Source organism: Microtus pennsylvanicus, chromosome 21 (assembly GCF_037038515.1).
Source record: "Microtus pennsylvanicus isolate mMicPen1 chromosome 21, mMicPen1.hap1, whole genome shotgun sequence".
NCBI lineage: Eukaryota > Metazoa > Chordata > Mammalia > Rodentia > Cricetidae > Microtus > Microtus pennsylvanicus.
In genome coordinates this window covers 6,194,587-6,214,579 of record NC_134599.1, presented here as the reverse complement: position 1 = coordinate 6,214,579, position 19,993 = coordinate 6,194,587, and the positions used below count along the sequence as shown (strand labels likewise).

The following is a 19,993-nucleotide window of genomic DNA, read 5'->3' as shown; positions in this document are numbered from 1 at the left end:
TGCCCATAGCAGAGGGTAATGACCTCAGACAGAGGACATTTACAGCTCTTGGCACGCATTCTGAGTCCTTGTTTCCTCCTCAACCTTCCTAAGGGTTTCAGGCTTTCAGAAGGGAACTCATTTATAAGATTCAGTCATCAGAACGAGGCGTGAAGAATCATCTTCTTCTGCTCTGCACATCCTGGTCCAGAGTCAGCGGTTTCTCTCTGACAGCTCCTTAGACATATGAACTTCCTACGAGATGCTGTAGAACTGTGCTCCCTCTGGATCGAGCTTAGCTCCCAGCCTGGGGCAAGACCCAGAAGATTAGTCCAAAGAACCAATTAGTCCAAGAACGTAGTCAGACTTCAGAAACAGCCCAGGACTGGCACAAGTGCTTGTCACCATGTTCCTGGCTCCTAATGAGGTACCTGCCTCTTGCCTGACATTGGCTCAGACTCCTTAGTGTTTCTTGGTCCCACCTCTCACCATGCATAAAAATCAATTCAACAAGGATCAAAGCCCCAAGTGTAAGATGCCAACTCATGACACTATTAGAAGAAATAGGATAAATCCTTCAAGACATTGGGCTAGGCAAAGACTTCCTCATAAGACCCCGGAAGCACAGGTAACTAAAGTAAAAATAGACAAATTGGAAGATAAAAAACTGAGAAGCTTCCTTGCTGCAAAAGAAATATTCAGGACAAAGGGACAAGCTGCAAACTATCTCCAGACTGCTTACTAATAAGAGACTAAAATCCAGAGTCCACAAGGAACTAGAAAGGCTCCATGGAAAAGAGAAAATAAATCTCATTTAGAGATGGGTAAATAATTTAACAGACAATTCTCAAAGAAAACAAAAGGCAAGAGGTGTATGAAGACTGTACAACATCCTAAACCATGCAGATCAGAACCCCAGTAAGCTATCCTCTTACCCCGTTACTGCGTTAAAAGGACAAAGACAGCAGCAAATGCTGCTGAGAAAACAGTAACCCATGCACACTTGCATGGCTTGCGTATTGGGGGCTCAGTCCTCAGCGTGGGACTGCAAAGAGAGACGTGCCCTTTAAGGGGTAAGACCTTGTAGGAATGCCTAAGGCTAATTTGGGGTATGTCCTCTGACAGGATTCAGGGTTTCTCTCAAGAGGGAGTTTTTGGGAAATCAAGATGACTTAGATAAAGGTATTTGAAACACAGCCTGGCAACCTTAGTTCGAGACCCAGAACCGACATAAAAATGCAAAGAAATAACCAACTCCGCAAAGTTCTTCTCTGCTTTCCACACATTATCTATGGCACATTACATACTCACAGCAAGAAAAACAATAGAGTTGCTGGAGAGATGGCTCAGAGATTAAGAGCACTTGTTGTTCTTCCAAAGGACCTGGGTTTAATTCCAGCGCCCACATGGCAATTCCTGGCCATCTGTAACTCCAGTCCCAGAAGACACAATGCTTTTTTCTGGCCTCACCAAGCACTGTATGCATAGTACACAGACATACATACTAAATGGAGGAAGGAAGGGGGGGAGGGAGGAAGGGAGGGAGGGAGGGAGGGAGGGAGGGAGGGAGGGAGGAAGGATCCTTTCAAGCCCTGGGCTGTCTGTTGGGGCCGATGAATAAAGTGGGAAGTGAAAAGGTTTTATGGGAAAGTAGAGCGAAACAAACTGAGAAGGTTGAGAGTTTAAGTAGCAGGAGCCCCAGTGTGCGTGCAGTCCATGAAGCACACTGAGGAAGGAGAACGCCAAAGAGTCCCTGGGTTTGAACCTCTGAAAACTGCGACCTCAACAGACACACTACACAACTCTCATGTGCCCCCGAAGTCCTAGATTTCAAATATGAACAAACTTCACAACAACACTCGTGTGCCCCCGAAGTCCTAGATTTCAAATATGAACACACTTCACAACAACACTTGTGTGCTCCCAAATTCCTAGATTTCAAATATGAACACACTTCACAACAACGCTCGTGTGCTCCCAAATTCCTAGATTTCAAATATGAACACACTTCACAACAACGCTCGTGTGCTCCCAAAGTCCTAGATTTCAAATATGAACACACTTCACAACAACGCTCGTGTGCTCCCAAAGTCCTAGATTTCAAATATGAACACACTTCACAACAACGCTCGTGTGCTCCCGAAGTCCTAGATTTCAAATATGAACACACTTCACAACAGCGCTCGTGTGCCCCCGAAGTCCTAGATTTCAGATATGAATACACTTCACAACAACGCTCGTGTGCCCCCAAATTCTTAGATTTCAAATATGAACATACTTCACAACAACGCTCGTGTGCCCCCGAAGTCCTAGATTTCAGATATGAATACACTTCACAACAACACTTGTGTGCCCCCAAATTCCTAGATTTCAAATATGAACACACTTCACAACAACGCTCGTGTGCTCCCAAAGTCCTAGACTTACAGAAGAAAAAAAATCATTGGGCTTCAGGTCACATAGACCATGGCTCTTCACATGGGGGCACAGGTCAGTTCTTCTATGGCCCTGCACTATGCCAGAGGACGAGGGAAGAAGTATCCTGAACACTCATGGGAGAAACTGGAAACCACACGGCCTATGTGGAAAGGCTACAGAGCAGCGTCAGTCCTCAGCTCTTCCTGAAGAGAATATGACAAAACTGGCTTCAGACAGCAGAAATAATTGAGATGGTATCAACACTGGGATGGGGAGTAGGCATGAAACCACAAGCAAATGATGAGTATGAGGGAGACTGGACAGGAGGCCAAGGCTAAACAAAGCTGGAAAATAGTCAAGGGATAGCTCATTTAGTTAAGTACTTGACTTGCAAGCATGAGGACCTGAGTTTGATCCCCACTACCAGCTTGAAAAGCCAGGTATGGTGGTGCTTGCCCGTGACCCCAACACTCAGGACACAGAAAGAAGTGAATCCCTGGTGCTTTCTGGCCTGTCAGCCTAGCCTGATTGTTGAGCCCCAGGTCCCAGTGAGAGACGCTAGGTGGCTGACTCCTGAGGAACCTGAGACTGACCTCTGACCTCCCCATGAATGCGTGTGTGCATGCATGTGTGCACACACAGATGCAACACACTCAGGAGAGAGGGGACAGAAAGGGAAAGAAAAAGTAATAAAGCTAAGCCTGCCAATCGCCACGAAAGCAGACAAAGAAACGGGGTGGCACTTCAGGTCACATGCTGGGGAGCACGGAGAGGAGCTAGTCCAAGTGCAGCAAACAAACAGTGCTGCATGGGGAACAAAGACATGCGCTGGGGGGATGGCTCCATAGTTAGGAGCACTGGCCGCTCTTCCAGAGGACCCAGGTCCATTTCCCAGCACCCACATGGCGGATAGCACCTGTCCATAAATCCAGTGTCCTCTTCTGGCCTCCATGGCACCAGACACTCACACAGAAAAATAAAAGTAACCAAATCTTTTTTTTAATGGCAAAATCAAAACCTTCATAAATACCAGAAGAACAAAGCTGATATTACTGATATTCAAACAGACGCAGGTGCATGTGCATATCACAGTAAGACCACACACTGTACCAGAACTGAAGACAGACGGAGCACGTAAGTTACGTCATCTATGGAACTGGGGTCTACGCTCCTAGTAAAAGAAAAGGACTAATCTTCATTGGTTTAAAATAAGAAGTTCAAAACTCTAATAGTGTGCTATAGATCATATATTTCTAAAAACTGAGATTTACAAAGGCAAAAAAGAGAATCTTTTAAGGGGAAAGAAAGAACGTGAAGCTGGGCGGGTAAAGAGCGAAGGGACGGTCTGGGAAGAGCTGAGGAAGAGGAAAAAGAATATGATCAAAATGCATGGTTGGAATTCTCAAAGGATTAATGAAAACATGACTGAAAGATGTAATAGCCAAATAGCAGGCATAAAGAGATTGCATCAACAAAACAGCTCAGGGTGCCTTCCGCCAAGCCTGGGACCCACAAGTTCTCCTCTGACCTCCACGTGCACCCACATACACAAAATAAATACGCAAATATAATAAAAAATATTTCTAAAGTACGGCCACCGTCTTGACATCCAACAAAGTAGAATTCAGACCTGAGGGCACTTGCCTGAGGCCGCGAAAAGGGCACTATCCACTTCACCAGCCTGCACGTCGCGGCGAGGTTTGTGTAAGTGATACTTGAGAACAGAATGATGCTTGACAGCAACCTTCAAAAGCAGAAGGAGTCGATGGGAAAACACACAAAACATACTTCTGGAGTAGCAAATCCCACTCCAAGACCAATGAAGCAGATGGCTGAGTCGCTGGATGGATGGACAGACAAGCAGACAGACAATGATCTAAGTGTAGGTCTTACAGGTAACTTAAGACATTTATATACCACCCGGATTGTCCTTTGGAAATGAGAGACTTCTTCCCCCACCCCCTGCACAGGCCCCAGAGGATGTCCCTCTGCTGCCAGCTGCCTGGATTTACTTCTACAGAAAAAAGCCAAGGTGACATCTCCTTCCAGGGCCGCTCCCATCAGATGATGGATTGCCGCGGGAAGAGAGCTCTGAGCCTGTCTTCCCAGCTCAGCCTCCCTAGAGGTCCTTTCCAGCCCCACAGGACCCTGTGGCCTTGGCTAGGTCCTCTGTTGAGACGGTGTCACAACTCAGCTTGCCCCCAGCCCCCACCCAGTCCACTTCCTTCTCTTCTCCTCTCTTACAGTATCTGAGAATCTGCACCCAGGAACTTCCACCTGTAACAGAAACACACAAATTTAAGAGACCGAGATGTTGTTTCTCATCTATAAAATGGAGCAAAAATCCAAAACTGCGACAGAGCGTCTGTTGGCACGGTTAGAGAAAGGATTCCCACACTGCTGGTGGGAAATTAAGCCGTAACTTACAAATTACACGTGTATTAACCTTTGATCCAGAAAATCAGGGGATTTGTTCTAAAAACATCTAGTGAAAACATGGAAAAAAATACATGCGCAAAAATAGCTATTTATCATAGAACAAATCTCGTAATACCAACTAAAAACTGTTGAAAAATTAACAACCGCTAGAGAACTGGTTAGGTCACCTACAGACATGCAAGCTGAGGCAACATGAAGCTGCGGTGAGCGGCTCTGTGATAATGTGTTGTCCTTTCCTGGTCCTGAGATCACAAGGAAGAGGAAAAGTGTATGGATGCCCTCATCCATTTAAAATATGAGTAGAAGCTGGAAATCAGATGTTCCTGTGATCCTGGCGCGTGGGAGGTAGAGGCAGGAAGATCAGGTATTCAAGGTCATCCTTGGTCACAGAGCCAATTGGAAGCCAGCCTGGACCACACGAGGCCCTGTTTTAGGGAAGCAAAAATGGGGCTGGGAGAGCTCACTAGGTAAAGCGCTTGCTGCTCAAGGATGAGGACCTGAGTTCAAATCCCCGGAAACGTTTGCAAAGCTGAACACAGTAGCACATGTCTATAATCTTAGTGCTCACACAGTGTAGTGGAAGGTGGAGGCAGAAGAAATCCCCAGAGGTTCAAGGGCCAATGAGCCTAGTGAACTCAGCTGTAAACCAGAGACCCTGTTTCAATCAAGGTGGAATGTGAGGACCAACCCGTGAAGTTGTCCTCCGACCTTCACACACATGTCATGACATGTGAGCAACCTTCCCACACACATGCATGAACATGCACTTGCAGACAGAAGTTTTAAAAAATGTTTTAAGTGGTGGCGTACGCCTTTAATGCCAGCACTCAGGGGCAGAGGCAGGTGGATCTCTGTGAGTTCAAGGTCAGCCTGATCTACAGAGTTCCAGAACAACCAGGGCTATACAGAGAAACCCTGTCTTGTAAAACCAAAAATAAAAACTAAAAACAGAGTAAGTAGTAGGGTATCTACATACACACAGACACACATACATATATATGCATGTACACATACACCTTTACTGACTTCTAAAAACACTAAACCACAGATCACAGTAATCCATGGAGACGCTGATGGAACAGAGGTAGATACTAGGCTTCTTAGGAAATGCCATATTTTGTGGATTCAACTTTAGAACTAGACATAAAGAGTAAGCCTTAAAAATGTACAGAGAAGTTACACGAGCAAACTATAACAGTATAATACAGCCGCCCAAGCAACGATTACTCAAGTTCCTTTGATACCATAATTTGGCCTCGATTCCCTAGTGGGATGCAGTCAAGGAGCAAAAAGACTTCAAAAACAGTACGAACCATTTCTATTGCTTGTTAGCACACTCTGAGCCACCGTGTGCGCGCCACTGAGCGCTGGTGCCACTGAGTGACCGCTGGTGCCACTGAGTGACCGCTGGTGCCACTGAGCGCTGGTGCCAGTGAGCGTTGGTGCCACTGAGTGAACGCTGGCGCCACTGAGTGAGCGCTGGTGCTACTGAGAGCTGGCGCCACTGAGTGAGAGCTGGCGCCACTGAGTGAGAGCTGGCGCCACTGAGTGAGAGCTGGCGCCACTGAGTGAGAGCTGGCGCCACTGAGTGAGAGCTGGCGCCACTGAGTGAGCGCTGGTGCTACTGAGAGCCGGCGCCACTGAGTGAGAGCTGGCGCCACTGAGTGAGTGCTGGCGCCACTGAGTGAGTGCTGGCGCCACTGAGTGAGTGCTGGCGCCACTGAGTGAGAGCTGGCGCCCACTGAGTGAGCGCTGGTGACAGTGAGAGCTGGCGCCCACTGAGTGAGCGCTGGTGCTACTGAGAGCTGGCGCCACTGAGTGAGCGCTGGTGCCACTGAGAGCTGGCGCCCACTGAGTGAGCACTGGTGACAGTGAGAGCTGGCGCCCACTGAGTGAGCGCTGGTGCTACTGAGAGCTGGCGCCACTGAGTGAGAGCTGGCGCCACTGAGTGAGAGCTGGCGCCACTGAGTGAGTACTAGCACCATTGAGTGAGTGGTGCCACCTCTGAGCGAGGGCGCCATTAAGTATCAAGCTCTCCTGTTGGTGGGTTTCTGCATAAAAAATAAAAACATGAGTTTGTGTTTTGGCTGGGCTACATAGTGAGTTTGAAGCCAGCCTGGGCTATGTAGTGAAACTCTGTTTTAAAAAATAAGGAGATAAAATAGAAGATCAGGAAGAAAAGGGGATGGAAGGAGGAAGGGGAAAAGGAAAAGGAGGGGGAGGAGGAAGAAGGATGGAAAACAAGGGAGGAGAGACTGGAGCTTCTTTTGAAGCCTTGACAGCCCTGCCTGCTTCACGACACCCACAAGAACGGCTTAAAGTCATCCTGTTCTTCGGCGGCTTCTGTGGACCTTCACGCCTGATCCGGGGACAGCAGCAGCTTTCTGGCTCCCTGGCATCACACTTTCCTCGGGTTTGTTTGTGCAACTCATATTCTACAGACAAAATCAATGTTCCTAATTTTCCCAGAGCCGCCTCCCTCTTTGCTTGCAGGACCCAGACTGCAGTCTGCCTACGCGATCAACCCTGAGGAATGTACCACCATCCCCTAGCATGTGCGGCCACGAGGGTGCAGCTGGTGCGAAAGGTTGGAGCAGGAGCAATAGGGACAGGAAAGGGCTAAGCCAGAATGGTCTCAGATGACTCTGCAATTAGTCCCAGCTCCTAGGGCTCATACGCATAAGAAGCCACCATCGCCTCCCTCCACTCTGGGCAAAGGAAAGGGTTTCCATCTTTCCCTCAGGCCCCTAAGCTTACACAGTACAAGCACAGCCATGCTATTTGAAACTGAAGTCCAGAGGAGGGCAGTCAGAGCTGGTACAAGTTCTTCTCAGGCCCTGGTGTGCTTTAGTCTGTGGCTCTTCCCTCTTAGTACGCTGGTGCAGAAAGGAGGAAGGAAACTCTCCCAAAGAAGGAAGGGGAACTCTCTTGCCTTGAAAGGCATCTCTCAGGGGTTCCACATGACAACTTTATTCTCACCTCATTGGTCAAATGTTATGATTGGGATCTTGATGCTCCCCCCCGCCCAAAAAAAACTTATGTGTTAAGGTGTTGGTCTCTGAATGATGGGGCTGTGAGGTCTTGGAAGGAACTTCCGCAATTTGGAATGTGTGCTTGAGTGGTATCAGGAAATTTGATCCCTCCTTGCTGTCTCTGCTTCCTGGCCTCCATAAAATGAAGAGTCACCCTCGACCACATGTTCCTTCCATGATGCATGTCTGTTATCTGGAAGGCTCTAGACACATGAGATCAACACCGACATCCCCATTCTTTCTCCAAACCCCTAAGAAGCCATATTCAAGGCTAGAGGGATGACCCAGCAATTACACTTGGCTCTCTACCATGAGGAACCGCATCTACATCTGGTGCCTCACAAATGCCTGCAACTCCATCTCCAAAGTATCTAACACCCTCTTCTGACCTCCATGGGTACCCACACACATGTGTGCACACAGATTCACACACAAAACCTAAGTTTCTAAAGTCTAGCATACTTGGGGTCTAAGGAAATGTTCTGCTCCTAATGAGAACACAGCACAGCTGTGACCTTATGATGGTGCCCGGCTCCTCAACACCTCCCTCTGCCCCACTGTACTTTCTGGGTGACTGACATTCTAGAAGTGTCCCCTTCCTATGTCACCTCTGCCATACAGCAGAGCATGTTGCAGATTTTTATAGAAGACTTGCTGGGAACAGAATAATTCTCCAGGAAAGAGAACTGGGGATGCAACCCAACACTAAATGCTGACAGTAATTTCCTTACAAGCTCACCTGACATTTCCACCTAAAAATAATGTGCCTCCCTGTATCCTCAGTGTCTTCTGGGTCCTTCCTCTCATGCTGGGCACCCCGCTCCCTCTCCCAAGATGCCTGTAAGATATCAAAGGTGATTCCCATTATGCCATCTCTGTCCTGCCCTCACCCAGACCACTGTCTGGAAACTTTAATAAACAGCAGGCTCAAAAAAATCTAAACAAAAGGACCTCTCCTTCCCAAAATGAATACTCTGCTTCCAGAAACGTGTGGCTCAGAGGACAGGAAGCCCTCTGAAATCTTCACTCTGCTACATATAGAAGTGAGACCCAGTGGCTCCACTTGTGGTAAGAACGCATGGTAGGAGAGAGAGGAGTCATATTTGATAGTAGCATCACACCCTAAGGAGGGCAGAGCAGGAAAGCTCAGCACAACCCTGCTCACAGTTGAGGTCAAGTGGGTCTATGTGGGGAGCTGTCTTATTGCTTAGAGTGTTTAGTGACATACCAGCCTTACCCCCTGGATGTCGCCTCTACTTCTAGCTATAACTTCCAAAACTCCACCGAGACATTTTCAAATATATCCCAGGAGACCAGATCACCCCCCCAGTAGAGAACCGTGACTACAGGAAGAAGGTGTCTGTCTAAACACAGGAGAAGGATAAGTCAGCCTGTCTCTGGTCCCCCTGACGTGAACATGTCTTGGCAGACCATTTGAGGCTCTTCTGGTGGGAGCCTGAGATGGAGAGTGGGAGGAGGAAAGGGTCTCACAGGTTGGAGATCTGAGATGAGGAGTTGTCATCCAAGTGGACAGTGACTGAAACACATCCCATGCCCCTCCTCCTCTGAAGGGACGCTACCTTCTGGAGTAGTTCCATTTCCATCGCTGTGAAACACCCTGATGACAATCAACACAAGGGAAGGAGAGGACTCATTTGGCTCACCATTCTAGTCAGTGTTCTATTGCTGGGAAGATACGCCATGAGCATGGTGATTCTTATCAAAGTGGCTGGTTTGCCGTTTCAGAGGTTTCATCCACTGAAATCATGGCAGGGAGTATGGCAGCATGTGGGCACACGTGCTGGAGAAGGAGCTGAGAGTTCTACGTCTGTAAATGGCAGGAAGAGAGACACTGGGACTGGCCTGAGATTTTGAAACCCCCAAGTCTACCCCCTGTGACACACCTCCTCCAACAAAGCCACACTTCCTAATCCATCTCAAGGAGTGCCAGTCCCTAATAATCAAGCATTCAAATAGATGAGCCTATGAGGGCCACTCCTATTTAAACCACCACAAATTTCAAGTTACAATCCATAACTGGGGGGAGTCGAGGCTGGAACCTGAGCAGCTAGTCACATCGCATCCACAGTCAAGAGCCGAGGGAATGCACACCTACACACTTGATTGCTTGCTTGCTCTCAGCTAGCCTGCTCCTCTATGACATTGCTCAAGACCTCCTGATGTAGGTCTTCCTACATCAGTCAGCAACCAAGCAAAACGATTCCCTGCAGACGTGCCCACAGGTCAGCCTGATCTAGCTACTCCTTTGTTAAGACTGTCTTCCCAGAGGACTCTAGGTTGTGTCAAGGCGACAGTTAAAACTGAGAGAGTTGCACGTAAACACGGAGAGATGTGGGGTCACAGACTCAGGGTAAACTCCTTCTTACCCAGAGGACAAACCACAGTCCAGCCTATTTGGTGAGAGTGCTAACCAGGTTTGACCAAGCTGGGCACGTGGTGAGAAGCAGCCAGAAGACCTGACTCCAGGCCTGGCCCTGCTCTTACTGGTCTATTGCCCTGGGACAGCCACAAACACCCCCTCCCACTGGGTCTTCATTCCTCCATCTCTGTAATAAACAGGTTGAGCCTTGACTCCCTGATGAGACTTCCAGCCTGGATGTTGGCCCCAACAATACCACCTAGCCTTCAGGTCTCTGTCACCCATCAAGTGTTCATGACATCAGCTTTGGTGACATCTGCGAACAGCCAGCCTTCACTGAGCTCAGTGACAAGTGACAGTGACAACAATGGGCAAAATTAAAACCTCAGGCATCTATTTTCCAGACTTAGAAGCGAGAATGCATCCAAGAAGTACCACCCTGTGGCTGGTCTATGTGTGCCCACCTCTGGGGAGAGATTCTCTAGTCGCCCCCACCCCTTTGTCTCCATTGCAGTCTCAGCCTCAACCTCAAGGAATTTATAGCCGTGTTAGGGAGACAAGACTCACACTCATTCCCGCTTTATTTTGTCGCCTCCCGACAACAGCCTCTGCCAAACTTATCCCCAAATAACTTGGTTTCCATCAGGTCTGTTTCATAATGTTTAACCTGTGTTTTCAAATTCAACCTAAAAAGAAACAGATCACTTTGCAGCTGGCCCATAGTGCCCTCCCTGTCCTGTTCCATCCAAAACCAGGTTGGTTGGGCCACCTGATGTCCATCCTGGCCCCCAAATCTCCCCTTGTGGTTACTGCTCTCTTAGGTACTTGCAAGCTGATGCAAGAGCTTCATGCCCCACAGAGCCACATGTTGGCTGCCAGTGGCACAGTGCCAGCTGGTACTGCGCATCAGCGTGTGACTTCACTTGAATTTTCATCAGACAGGCCCTATGTGAGGACCCAGGGGACCATGATCACACTCAAGGTCTACTTGCAGACTTTTTTTTCCTGCTGCAGTCTTTATATTAAATACCCCCAAGTGGCAGAGTGGAAAGAAAAGGGGTGAAGGGGAAGAAGGAGAAGGTTGTTTCCTTATCTTGAGTCTGCCCTGCCATCTGCATATAGACTCCATGGGAGATGAGAATTTCAGGTAACTGGGAAACACAAGAGCCTGTGGAAGGAAACTGCTTCTACTTGGAGATTACCTAAGTCCCAAGCTATAATTCATACAGGACCCTGGTCTTACTTAGGAACGCTTTCAGGATTTTGTGGGAAGAGACTGTTCAACATGGCAGGCAGGTAGGTGGTGGCTGCCCTCTGCAAACTGAAGAAAGTGAGCCTCCCTCCCCCAAGTCGAAGTTCTACTTGACCAACACAGAGGTAGGGCCAGGAGCAGGCACAGGAACCCCTCCCCAGAACTGGTGGAACCCCATAGCCAAGAAGAAAACTGGAAGTTATGAAGATGGAGAATAGGCGGAACCAGCTGAAAGAGGGGGTACTACCTGGCTCTCGGCTCCTTCTCATTACACTCTGGTCCGGCAGCCTCACAAGAACCCCTGGGCAAAGCAGGGCTGAAAGCACACCAGTATTTTTAAGTAAGAACTTTTAAAGGAGCAGACCCTGTGTCATTCTTGGGGCATGTCTCCATTGTGCTGCAATCCATATTGATGAGGCGTCCCCAAGCCCGGCTAAGCTAAGAGCTGTCACAGACGGTGTGCCATGAATGCCACTGCGGACTGACAAGCCCCCCAGGAGCCCTGTGTTGGAATCAGAGGCATAAAATGGCTCTGCTGATTGCTATAGCAGTTGGCCCATCTGGGCCTGGAGCAACCTACCTATAACCCTAGAACTCACGACATAGAAGCAGGAGGTGTGGGAGTTCAAGGTTCATCCTCAACTACATAGTGAGCTGGAGGCCAGCTTGGGCTACATTCAGACCCTATCTCCAAAAGGAGGGTCAACAAGATCGTTCATAGGTTGCCTTAGATAGGTTTCCTTTTATTTATTTATTTTCTTTGTAGGGAGGGTATTTTGTTTTGTTTTGAGACATAGTCTAACTATGACTGGCCTGGAACTAGCTATATAGACCAGGTTGATCTCAAACTCACAGAGATCCTCACATCTCTACTTGGATTAGAGGCGACAGCCACCAAGCCCAGTTTTAGTTAGTATCTTAGTTAGGGTTTTTATTGCTGTGAATAGACACTATGACCACAGCATCTCTTATAAAGAAAACATTTAGTTGGGGTGGCTCACTTACAGTTTCAGAGGTTCAGTCCATTACCACCATAGCAGGGAACATGGCAGATGTGGTGCTGGAGCTAAGAGTGCTACATCTTGCAGGTAACAGAAGTCAGCTGAGACACTGGGTGGTATCTTGAGCATAGGAAACCTCAAAGCCCATCCCCACAGTGACACACTTCCTCCAACAAGGCCACACCTACTCCAACAAAGCCACACCTCTTCATGGTGCCACTCCCTGAGATTATGGGGGACAATTACCTTCAAACTACACAGTTAGGTTTTCTATTGTGTTGTATTAGTCATGGTTCTCAACCTTCCTAATGTTGTGACCTTTTAACAGTTCCTCATGTTGTGGTGACCTTCAACCACAAAACTATTTTGTTGCTACTTCATAACTGTAATTTTGCTACAATTATGAATTGTAATATGCATATTTAATATGCAGGATATCTGATGTGCCACCCCCGTGAAAGGGTCATTCAACCCCCAAAGGGGTCACAAGCACAAGTTGAGAACCGCTGCTCTAGAGGAACAGAAATAATGGAAAGAAGTTATATATATTCCATGATTTGCCGAGTGACTTACAGGCTATAGCCCAACTAGTCCAACAACAACTGTCTACCAACAGAAAGTCTAAGGAACCAGTAGGTGTTCAGTCTACTGGCTGGATGTGTCAGCTGGTCTTCAGAAAACACCAAAATCCTGAAGAAGCAGGCTCTAATGCCAGCAAAGAAATGAACGTACAGGGGCTGGAGAGATGGCTCAGTGGTTAAGAACACTGACTGCTCTTCTTAGAAGTCCTAGATTCAATTCCAAGCAACTTAAAACTGTTTGTAACCCCAATTCCAGGGACCAGACACCCTCAGACATACATGCAGGCAAAACACCAGTGAACATAAAACAAATAAATTATATTTTTTTAAAATATTTATTTATTTATTATGTATATGATATTCTTTCTGTGCATATGCCTGAAGGCCAGAAGAGGGCACCAGACCTCATTACAGATGGTTGTGAGCCACCATGTGGTTGCTGGGAATTGAACTCAGGACCTTTGGAAGAACAGGCAATGCTCTTAACCACTGAGCCATCTCTCCAGCCCCCAACAAATAAATTATAAAGAAGAGAAATGAGCTTACAGTTGGACTGGGGACAAGCACAAGTGCTTCTCTCTGCCATGTCCTTTATGCAGGCCGCACCAGAAAGAGTGGCCCGGAGGTAAAGTGGCTCCTCCCTCTCCAAAAGATCTAGATTTCGGGTGGGTCTTCCCACTTCAGGTGACTTAATTAAGAAACCCCTCACAGGTGTGCCTAGTCAATTCCAGAAGTGATCAAGTTGACAACCCTGAAAAGCCATCCCGTATGATAAAACACTGACCAAAAGCAACTTGGGAAGGAAAGGATTTATTTCACATAAAAACTCCCAGGTCACAGTTTGCCCCTAAAGGAGGTCAGGTCAAGAACTCCAGGCAGACGCCGAAACAGAGGCTGTGGAGGATGCTGCTTCTCGGCCTGCTCCTCATTGCACCCTCGACTTGCTTTCTTATACAGTCCATGACCACCTGCCCAGGGGTGCCAACATCTACCGTGGGCTGCACCCTCCCACAGCAGGAAAATGCCCCAACAGACTTGCCTACAAGTCAATCTGAAGGAGGCATTTTCTCGGTTAAAATTTCCTCTTCCCAGGCGATCCTGGCTTATGTTGAGTTGACAAAAAAAAAAATGTAACTGATACAGTCTTGCCACCAAGCATGATGACCTGACTTCAGTCCCTGGGACTCACATGGCAGAAGGGGAGAACCAACTCCCATAAATTATCCTCTCACATGCACACACCCACTGTGGCACAAGAACTCTCTCTCTTCTCTCTCTCTCTTCTCTCTTCTCTCTTTCTCTCTCCTCTCTTCTCTCTTTCTCCTCTATCTCTCTCTCTTCTCTCTTCTCTCTTCTCTCCTCTCTCTCTCTCTCTCTCTCTCTCTCTCTCTCTCTCTCTCTCTCTCACTCTCTCTCTCTCACACACACACACACACACACAAATTAAGTAAAGTAAATAACCCATTACAGGTTAAGGAGGCAAAGAAGAGAGGAAGATGGAGCTCAGCAAGGCAGAGTATATTCCTACCATGTTCAAAATCCTGGATTCCATTCCAGCACTGCAGAAACCAGGTATGGTGTGTGTAGCTATAACTTCAGTACTGAGAAGGTGAAGGCAGGAGAGCCAGGAATTTTAGGTCATCCTCAGTTATGTACAGAGTTTAAGGCCAGCCTGGGCTAGAGACCTTGCCTCAAGAAAAGTAAGCCAGCTCATGGCTATCTTCTACTTCTTTCATGTCTTCACAACTCTAATCTTCTAATCACAGCTGCCTCCCACCAGTTGTCCTTGCATCCTGCCCAGCTCCCAGCATGCTGTGGGACTATCCCTGATGAGACCTTGTGGCCTTTCACTCTCCATTCTTGGGCAGAGATTAAGGGATCTTTCTTAACTCCAAGGGTCTAGCTGGAGTTGAAGAACAAAGTTGATTTGCAAGCAACCCGACTTTGTTCCAGTAGTAACGTCACAAGAGAAGGTCTGGGGGACCTGGGGGGAGGGGTGCAGGATGGCCACCCACTGAGCTCAGAGTTGACCTTGTTCCAGAAGCAAGCATCGCTGTCCCAACTGCAGAGAGTAAACCAGGTGAACGGAGAGCCAGAAAGACAGTTGTGTTGGTTACTTTTCTCGTCACTGTGAGCAAAGCCCTGTTTTAGCTCACAGCTTCAGAGGGCTTTCAGGACAGCACAGAAGTGAAAGCAAAACAAGATAACTCTGCCCATGGCAGTGGGAGCATGAGGCAGCATGAACCAAGAGAGGGGCAGTGTCACAGCCACCCTCGACCCGCAAGGATGACGCGACCACCGGAGCTCTTCTCACTGCAGTTTATTCCAGGACCTTTATTCACTCTCTCTTTTCCCCTCTCTCCTTGACCTCTCTCAGCCCCTTCCACTCTCCTTGACCTCTCTCTCTCTCTTTCCCAGGGCAAACCTCTCTTTCTTTGACCTCTCTCCTCTCTTCCTTTTTTCCTCTCTTCCTTTTTTCCTCTCTCTCCTTTTTTCCTCTCTCCTCTCTCCTTACTCCTTGGGCAAACCTCTCCCAGCCCTTAAGTAGGCACGGGCTGCCAATCCCGAACTCCCAGGTGGGCACTGCCCATAGGTTCACGCATATGCAGGTAGCTGATAATCATTGCGTGATCATAGCATAGGTCAGACTTTAGCCATCTCAGGAGTTGATTATACATCTCCATCAGGTGTGACACCATGCAGCTTGCTACAGAGCAGCATGAACCAGAAGCAGGTAGCGCTTCTATTACAGCTCGGCTAGCAAGTGTCTCCTCTAGGCTCATGGATTTGAGACCTTTATCTCTGGTAGCACTGTTGGGGGAGACTGTGGAACTTCTAGGAGAGAGGAGGCTCCTGGGAGGATATGGGTCGCTGTGGGTGGGCCCAACCTTCTTCTGGCCTGAGCTCTCGGCTTCCAACTGTAACCAGCCCCATTTATGCTCCAGCTGCCAGGGTACTAAACGGCTCCCTGCATCCTGCCTTTCCCACTGATAATCTGTTGCCCTGGAGCCAGAAGAAGCCCTTCTGAGGTCTTCTTTTCCAGCAAGGAGAAAGGAAACTTATACAGCCTCTGGTGCCTGCCACCAGTTACAGCCTCCTGCCAACCAGGCCCTGCTTCTTAAAGGCTCCACAATCTAAGAGAGAGCCGCCGGCTGGGGCTCACATGTTTGAACACACAAGCCTGTTGAGGACACTCCATACTGTGGAGATGCACAGCAGCATCTGTCTGAGGCCTGGGCTCATTCCGACAGGCTAAGCGGCTTAGTCAAGAGACTTGTAGCCTTTCTGTACTTGATTCAGCTCCAAATCATGTGGATAGCTACCCAAAACATTCCATGTTCACACGTCAGTTGACAGAATGTTAGCAAGAGCCTCAAGGCGCTGCCTGTACTCAGCCAGCAGCATGGGGAGCCTTCCTGCCAGCTGGGGTTGTCATTGGCAGTGGCTAGCTGCTGGTTTAGCTTCCTTGGAGTGGCTTTAAACAACTAGCAGCCAGGCTGCTCAGGCCGCAGCTTGGGCGGGGGGGGGGGGGGGGGGGGGGGGGGGGGATTCTATACCCCCAGGCAATGGTTCTGTGGCTGCTGCTAAAGGTAGCTTTACCTAAATCCCCGTCCTTCTAATAAAACTCAGATTCAAAGGCCAGGGTGGAAACCTGCGAGCTCAGAGAGTTAGAGTAGGGACTGGTTAACTGTCTCTCTTAGTTGGCATCCCCAGAAGCCACTCTCTTTCCACACTGTCCCAAGTCAGAAACCCACCCCACACTCCTCCATGCTACTTCCTGTCAACTGGTTGCTAACCCCACCCCTCTGAGCACAGGCTAATTTTATTTAATTAAGGCAAATGCAGCATGAACAAATGTAACACATCGCTGCCTAGAAAAACAAATATTCCACAACAGCTGTTACAGTCCCTCCAGCCTTCACCAAGTGTCTGAGCCTGAGCTGGAGCCTGTGCCCCTGCAGAAGAGGGATTTATTGTTCCTCCCCCCCGACCCCCGCCGCTGGGTGGCAGGGAGTACTTTCCTAAGACCCCAGCTTTGCTATGTTACTACTTGAAGCCCTGGAACTTCGGAAGACAGTTGCCATTGAATCCAACCTAGCCTCCTCCTCAGGCCTGCAGTAGACCTGGCTCTGAACTCTCCACCCCCTCCACCCCACCCCACCCCCGTCCTGCTCCACCCCCTCCCACCCCCCACCCATTCTGCTCCACCCCTTTGTGTCTTCTTCACTTCCTCTCTATTGTCCCAGCTCTACAACAGGATGCCTCATTGTAATTCTCTGCTGATCATTTTCATTGTGGGGAAACTGCTACTCTAAAAAGAGAAAAAAAAATTAAAACCCACTGTAGCCCTTCTCCCTCAAAATAGCATGGTATATTCATCTCTGAGATGTGATGTCAGGTGCTTGCATAGCATTTCAATGGCCTTGGGAGGGCTGACAAGGAAATCAGCCGGTCAGAAAGTCATTAATAGCAAAGTGGCCAAACACATAGGGCTGGAATGTCTAAGAGTATCTCTTAGGTTGTTTTCTGGCTATTCAGGGAGATGACCCCTCAGGGGTTATTGTAACCTCCAGAGAGGTCCCTGGTCCTCCACTGCATGCAGCAAGCTTTTGGCTAGTGGACTTTGGGGTCATAGAGGAGAAAAAAGAGTATTCAGCTGCAGCTAGGGTGGCATGAAGGATGACAGCGGGACCTGGGGTCTACAGAGACATAAGCCATAAGTGGCTTGGAACAAAGGACAGGCTTCACTCCTCGCGCAGTCCCAGAGCTGGGGGAACCCTGGAGGCCCCCTACTCTCCATGGGATGGGGCTCAACCCATTCTCTAATGTCTGCAGTGAGAGCTGCAATAGGGTAAAGCCCCATCACCTACGTGTTCTATGCCTAACCCTTGCCCTCCATACTCCGACCTTCAGCCCTAACGGTAACCCCCACTTACAGTCATTCAGGGACCTACATGGACTAAAGCTTCTCCACAGTCACAGCCCAGGCCCCCAGAGCAACTTAACAAAGCACTCCATGGCCACTGCCCACCGAAGAATTCAGTTCTGTTGAGCCAACCAGGCCCACTGGAGCGGCCTCGTTTGGGAGCATGCTGTCCCTGCTCAGTGAGCACCACAGCGTCTCTGCCTGCTGTCACCTGGTAGAGCAGGAAGAGAAGGAAGCACAAGTGTCACATATGGCAGCCGCTCCAGGAACTCACTCCAGACTGTCTCCCCAGAGAGAACCTTCCCTGCCAGTTAGCACTGAGCCTTTTGCAGCCAGGCCTCATGCCGCTGCTTATTTTAAAGGACTAGTAAGACAGCCGTGCAGCGCTCCTCTTTCTTGGCAATGGCTCCTGCAGGCTTCCAACTCACTTGCAAGGTGGGATCAGAAAATAAAAAAGCTGATTATTCGAACAGATGTCTCAGAATATATTCTCTTAATGCCTTTCTTTTAAGATATGAGTTAACAGCAGCAAAACCTTGCTCTTTATACCTGGACCTTCAGGGTATGAAGTATCAAAATTGTTACTTTATTTTTAGTGCTACTTCAGAAAGACAAGACAAAAGAGTTTTTATTCCTTAATAGTTTGTATATATGCAACTTTAAGAAAAGTAGGCCGGCTCTCTCCTCCAGCCCAGCAAGATGCCCAAGGGAAAGAAGGCCAAGGGGAAGAAGGTGGCCCCTGCCCTCACCGTCATGAAGAAGCAGGAGGCGAAGGTGGTAAATCCTTCATTTGAGAAGAGGCCTAAGAACTTCTGCATTAGGCAGGACATCCAGCCCAAGAGAGATCTCACGTGCTTCGTCAGATGGCCCCGCTACATCAGGCTGCAGCGGCAGAGGGCCATCCTCTATAAGCGCCTCAAAGTCCCTCCTGCCATTAACCAGTTCACCCAGGCCCTGGACCAGCAAACAGCTACTCAGTTGCTTAAACTTGCCCACAAGTACAGGCCAGAGCCCAAGCAGGAGAAGAAGCAGAGGCTGCTGGCCCATGCTGAGTCTAGAAAGTTGCCGGCAAAGGGGATGTCCCAACTAAGAGACCACCTGTCCTTCAAGCGGGCGTCAATACAGTCACCACTTTGGTAGAGAACAAGAAGGCTCAGCTGGTGGTGATTGCCCACGACATAGACCCCATTGAGCTGGTGGTCTTCCTGTTTGCCCTGTGTCGGAAGATGGGGATCCCCTACTGCATCATCAAGGGAAAGGCCAGGCTGGGGCGGCTGGTCCATAGGAAGACGTGCACCACTGTTGCCTTCACACAGGTTAACTCGGAAGACAAGGGTGCTCTGGCCAAGCTGGTGGAAGCTATTAGGACCAATTACAATGACAGATATGATGAGATCTGCCGCCACTGGGGAGGCAACATCCTAGGTCCTAAATCTGTGGCTCAAATTGCCAAGCTGGAAAAGGCAAAGGCCAAAGAACTTGCCACTAAACTGGGTTAAATGTACTACTGAGTTTTCTGTACATAAATATAATTACAAAACTTCAAAAAAAAAAAAAGAAAAGAAAAGTAGGCCGGCTAGTGGGCAGCACACGCCTTTAATCCCAGCCCTCAGGATGCAGAGGCAAGTGGATCTCTGAGATCAAAGCCAGCCTGGTCTACAGAGCAAGTTCCAAGATAGGCTCCAATGCTACACAGAAAAATCCTGTCTTGAAAATTCAGAAAATTAACTAGAGAGGCTGGAGAGAGGGCTCAACAGTTCAGAGTACAAAGCACTTGCTGCACTGAACTTATAGAGGTCCTGCGTTCCTTCCCCAGCACCCACATCAGGCAACTAGAGAAAGGCTCTGTTGGGTTATTGTCCGGCCGCACTTGGCTGGGCTGAGGGCTGAAACTTTACAGAACCAGTTACTGGGTTGGTCAGTGCCTGATAATTCAGTATTTGGCATTGTACAGTCACCTTTCTGGGGTCCCCCTCAGTAGGGC

The 19,993-nt window shown here is 48.7% G+C and overlaps 1 pseudogene; it reads left to right on the top strand.

Moving 5' to 3' along the window:
- Window positions 1-18,708: 18,708 nt before the first annotated feature.
- On the top strand, window positions 18,709-19,508 carry LOC142839303 (large ribosomal subunit protein eL8 pseudogene; annotated as a pseudogene).
- Window positions 19,509-19,993: the final 485 nt, after the last annotated feature.